At 45.1% G+C, this 5,934-nt stretch overlaps 1 pseudogene; it reads right to left on the reverse strand.

Moving 5' to 3' along the window:
- Nucleotides 1-3,880: 3,880 nt before the first annotated feature.
- Nucleotides 3,881-5,374, reverse strand: LOC132087236 (cytochrome b-like; annotated as a pseudogene).
- Between the last annotated feature and the right edge of the window lie 560 nt (nt 5,375-5,934).

The following is a 5,934-nucleotide window of genomic DNA, read 5'->3' on the forward strand; positions in this document are numbered from 1 at the left end:
CGACCTGGATTGCGCCAGAACTCAGATCACGTAGGACTGTTAATCGTTGAACAAACAAACCCTTAGTAGCAGCTGCACCACTACGATGTCCTGATCGAGGTCGTAAACCTCCTCGTAGATACAGACTCTCGGAGGACATTGTGCTGTTATCCCCGGGGTAGCTTGGTCCATCGATCAATTGTATTGGGTCTGGATGCTATTAGCATGTTGAGGGGTTGCTCTTAGTCTAGAGGTGTGGTCTAATTTTTGGAGGTTTTGTTTTGCTCCAAGGTCGCCCCAACCGAAAAACGCAGACCAGAAGCCAGTAGGTGAGTATGTGTTTTAAGGTGGTTGCTGGTTTTGAAGTTCCACAGGGTCTTCTTGTCTTACAGGTTTATCCCTGCTTTTGTACAGGGAGATCAATTTCACTGATTGCTGGTAAGAGACAGTTAAGACCTCGTTTAGCCATTCATACTAGTCTCGATTTGTGGGACAATTGATTCCACTACCTTTGCACGGTAAGGATACCGCGGCCGTTGAACGTGAGTCACCGGGCAGGCATCACCTTCAAAACTTGTTTTGCATTTGCTGAAGGCTATGCTTTTGGTAAACAGTTGGGCCTTGACGGGTTTGCCTAGTTCCTTTTACAGGTTTTAATCTTTCTTAATGGACGCTCCTCTGTCAGGTTAACAAGATACTTAATACTGTGCTTGTTTGATTTGACGTATATTGGTGGTTTGTTCATAATGTACAGATGTAAGCTTGCGTCATAGAGGGAGGACCCTGGTTACTCATTCTAGCATTATTTCTCCTATTTGAATATAGGTTAGCCTGTTAATGGGGAGGGAGTCATAAGGTTCTTATATTTTTGTAATGTAGAGCTTTAACGCACTCTTTGTTGATGGCTGCTTGAGGGCCCACAATGCAGTTGGAAAACCCAGTATTTATCTGCTCAGAGAGATTGTATTCTTTTTTAAAGGAGCTGTACCTCCTTTAAATGGCCCTTAATTCGCTTCATTAGGGTTTGTAGGTTTTCCTTGGAGAAGAATTAAGAGTGAACTTAGATTCGTTTCACAGGCAACTAGCTATCACCCAGCTCAATTGGCTTTTCACCTCCACTGACAAGTCATCCCACTCTTTTGCCACAGAGACGGGTTCGCTCAATAATAGCTGCTCGTAAGTAGCTCGCTTGGGTTTCGGGGTCGCAAACTTAAATTCATTTTGCATTATTTTTCTTGCTAGACCATGATGCAAAAGGTACAAGGGTTGATCTTTGCTGTTTATAGCTTAGTTTTTATTATTATTTCATCTTTCCCTTACGGTACGTGGTCTCTATCGCGCCAATGGTGTCTTTTCTATCACTTATACTGGGAATAGTGAATGCTTTAGTTGGGTGCGGGGGAGTAGCTTTGTTATTCCAGATCATGTCGATTGGGCTAGAGTTTGGCATCAAGACAATCTGGTGTTAGCAGACATTTTTCATGTGTAAGTTCAATGCTTTTGCTGAAGCTACGTCTTGGTAGCCTAAGTGCACCTTCTGGTACACTGACCTTGTTACAACTTACATCATCTTTGGCTAAGTAGCTTATTAGTTCATTGGGGGGGGGGGGGGGGGGCGCCTGCGAGGAGGGTGATGGGCGGTATGTAGGTGCCCCAGGGCCAGCTTAAAGAGGGCTCCATTGTCCCACTCTACTGCTAAATCCACCTTCCAGGGGTTATTTCATACCCCTTTGCCGCTATGTTCTAACTTAGAAAATGTAACACATTGCTACCTTTCCATAGGCTATACCTTGACCTGTCTTGTTAGCGTGGTGGGGCTATTGAACTCACTGTTGAGCTTTCAGGGGAGGTGGGCTGGTGACAGCAGTATGTAGGCTGTTTTGGCAAGGAATGGTCAGACATATCGTGGATCATTGATTACAGAACAGGCTCCTCTAGGTGGCTTTGGGGCACCGCCAAGTCCTTAGAGTTTTACGCGTTGGTGCTTAAAGCATCAGGAGGATGCTTTAGTAGGTGTAAGCATCAAGATTTAGGGCCAGGCATAGTGGGGTATCTAATCCCAGTTTGGGCCCTGGCTTTCGTGGAGTTCAATTAATCGTTGTTCTAAGATCTTCTTTGATGGGGAGGCCTTTTTGGCATCTTGGGCTTGTGACAACTCAGTTGCTTTTTAACCTTTGCTACTTGGATAGCATGTGACCACTCTTTATGCCGTTATAAAGTTAATTTGGGTCTCCTGTATGACTGCGGTGGCTGGCACAGGATTTACCAACCCTGGATATGCTATGGCTAAGTCAAGTTTACACTCATTGCATAATATTAACTACTGCTGATTACCCGTGGGGGTGAGGCAATTGCAAGGTATCTTGGGCTACGGTTGTGGTGAGCCTGATGCCCGCTCCTATCTCCCTGATTGAGGTGTTCAGGGCATCTACACTGGAGCGCGGATACTTGCATGTATATACCTAGCAAAAACTAACAGTAAGGTTAGGACTAAGTCTTTTGTCCTTGGGTGCGTGCGGCAGCCATCTTGACATCTTCAGTGTCATGCTTTCTATAAGCTACAAGGACGTGAAATTTGGTGGATAGTTGGTTGATGGTTTGTCATCATGGCTTGTGGTTTGTTTTGGTTTTTGGAGAGGGGCTAGCTTTGGGATTAATATTATGTTTGTTTGGGGGTGGTTAGGGGAGTGTTGATGGTGGCTGGTTATTATTTTTGACAGTAGGGAATATAGAGGAAAGTTAATTGAAAGTGTATTGATGGTAAGTAGTTTGGACAATGTAGGGATATGTGGCTTAGTTATTTGAAAAAAAAAAGTCTAGATAAAAAAACAGATGCATAAAACGGAATTTAAATGTTAATTCCTAGTGAATGATAAAATAATTACTATGTCTGGCAACCATTACACTATCTGTTGTCTAGAGGTAGGTAGCGCGCCCTCCATGAATGGGGTCAAAGTGCATCAGTGCCAAGTTTGCGACAACCTTATCCGTTAGATCATGACATTCTGGGTGTTAGGGGATTCATATGCTCGGCGGTCATGTGATGGACATGTCAAGAGGAAGATAACACCTGCTCTGCACTTGAGGGGCTTATTGAAGAGACGCTAAAAGAAAACAAGTGCAAGAGGTCGGATGCCGAGGTAATGAAGTTAGGGAGGAGTATTCAACCGACCACTTATATCTGTGAAGGGCAAGGAGGAAGGAATGAAGCAAGTTATGATCCTGAAGTTACAACCAATAGCGCAAAAGAGCAAGTATAGGAGAGGTATGTGCTTGACGGCAATAAACTAAAGCACATATGATGTTGATAGCTCAGTTCTCGTGAGAAACGCGATCAAAACATAACCATGTCTGGCTTGGGAGTGCTTGAAGGCTTTTGGCTGAGAATATTACCTAGGAGGTGGGCGAATCCTGTAGACTAGGGGAATTCAAAGGTGTACTGGGACATTCCTCGTTCTCTAGGTTGGGTGTTGCGTACATTAGGTAAGATCCTGGGTCTTTGGGTGACACTTGCGGCTTGGACTTGGGTAGAAATACTTGGGTTGTATGGTACCTGAAGCAAGAATGTGCCTGGTAGGTAGGCTGGACGAATACCATCCGTTTGGGTTTTTGGTGGAAGAGCTTGACGTGTAATGTGGATTATCCTACATTTCATGAGCTGTCTGATGGGGCAGAGAGTGCGATGCATTATTATACATACCCTGAAAGCAAAAAGAAAACGTGCTGGGTAGGGGGGGAAGGGGGGGGGGGGTAAGGGGATGGGGGAGGGAATGAAGGACGTATTTAGGTGTTCTTATAGTTAAATTTTGTAACGACTGCTTTTCAGGCCGTAAATCTCAGAGAGAGGCCAAGTGGGAATTTATGATAGAATCTGTTTTGTTTTTTGGGCTGAGTTTTGTTCTAGGGGGGTTGGCGGTTGCATCTAACCTGTCTCCTTACTATGGGGTGTTGGGGCTGGTCGTAGCAGCGGTTGCAGGGTGCAGCTGACTAGTGAGTTTGGGGGTCCCTTTTGTTTCTTTGGTACTTGTTATGGTTTATTTAGGGGGAATGTTGGTAGTGTTTGTGTATTCAGTGTCGCTGGCAGCGGATCCTTATCCGGAGGCTTGGGGTAGCTGGGGTGTTGTTGATTATGGTTTTGGGATGGGGTTGGTTGTCATGGTGGAGCTTGTTATAGGGGGTGTGTTGGGGTTGTTGATGGACAAGGGGATGGTGAATAGTGGGGATTTGTTGTCGGTCCGGTTGGATTTCAGTGGGGTAGCTGTGTTGTATTCAGAGGGGGTGGGATTGCTTTTGATTGGGGGGTGAAGGTTGTTGTTGACTTTGTTTAGGATGTTGGAGCTTGTGCAGGGGTTGTCTCGGGGGGCGATTCGAGCTCTTTAGCAGTAGGGTCAGGAAGTAGTTTAGTTAAAAATGCCAGGTTTGGGAATTGGAGCAGAGGGTTTGAGTCCTTTCTTCCTGAGGTGGGTGGTGGGGTAACTCTAAAGAAGGGGTTTAGTCTTCAATCTTTGGCTTACAAGACCAATGTTTTTATAAACTATTAGAGTTAATTAAAGTTTAAGTAGCTTGTTTTCTAGGGCGGCCGCAAGGGGGAACAGAACTAGAATGATTGTGAAGTATGTGAATGATGCTAGTTGGCCATTGATGATGAAGGGGTGTTCTACTGGCTGGCTGCCTACTCAGGTTAGGATGAGGACATTGGCGACTAGGGTTCAGAATAGGGTTTGTGATAGGGGACGGAAGGGTATTGATCATAGTTTTGATGTATGTAGTAGTGGGGTGAGGAACAGGATGAGGATTGAGGCAGCTAGAGCTACTACGCCTCCTAGTTTGTTTGGGATGGATCGGAGGATGGCGTAAGCAAATAGGAAAGATCACTCGGGTTTGATGTGAGGAGGGGTGACTAGTGGGTTGGCTGGGGTGAAGTTTTCTGGGTCACCTAGGAGGCTGAGGGAGAATAGGGCTAGTGAGACAAGTAGGGAGAGCATTAGGACGAATCCTAGGATGTCTTTGATGGTGTAGTATGGGTGGAAGGGGATCTTGTCACAGTCTGAGGGAATGCCTAGCAGGTTGTTTGAGCCTGTTTTGTGGAGGAAGGTGAGATGGACAAGAGTAAGGGCTACGATGATGAAGGCAAGGAGGAAGTGGAGAGAAAGAATCGGGTCAGTGCGGGGTTGTCAACAGAGAACCCGCCTCAGGCTCACTTGACTAGTGTTTGCCCGATGTAAGGGATGGCAGAGAATAGGTTTGTGATTACTGCAGCTCCTAAGAATGATATTTGGCCTCACGGTAGGACATATCCTACAAAAGCAGTTGCTATGAGGGTTAGGAGGAGGATGACTCCAATGTTTCAGGTTTCTTTGTTTAGGTATGTGTCGACGGAAGGAGACCCAGACATCCGTTGATCATCATAGGCCCAATTTTATTGATTAGTACGGCGGGTTAAATACAGTTAATAATGAGCTTCATACATATTGCAAAAGTTGAGCTCAGGATTGGTCAGCTTACATATCAGCATCTACGCCTACTTCTACATTCCTATGGTTCTACTTTTGATACTTTCTACATATTCTTAGGATATTTCAGAACTAATCTCAACTCCCTATCCTCATGTTGCAGCAAGGTCACTGCTGACCTTTCCTTTTAGCTTGCTGACTGCTGACTTTTCTCCTTCAGCTTAACCAGCGGCATTATTTCAGCATGGCCTTTCTCAGCTAACCAATTATTAATAAATCTCTCCACATTTCCCCCGTTTTCTTCTTGCGCAAGGAGATTAGTTTGCCATGTTTTTGCTATTGTACGGCTGACCATGTTTTGAATACAGTTAAAGATACAAGGCAAAATAAGCAAAAACAGTAAGATTACACCCAGCAGGCCTATAGCATAGATCACAATGTTCCTCAGCCACGGTCCAAGTCCTAGGCCTTTAAGCCATTCGTCAATTCCTAAACCGTCTTC

Source organism: Ammospiza nelsoni, unplaced genomic scaffold, assembly GCF_027579445.1.
Source record: "Ammospiza nelsoni isolate bAmmNel1 unplaced genomic scaffold, bAmmNel1.pri scaffold_55, whole genome shotgun sequence".
NCBI classification, from domain to species: Eukaryota; Metazoa; Chordata; class Aves; order Passeriformes; family Passerellidae; genus Ammospiza; species Ammospiza nelsoni.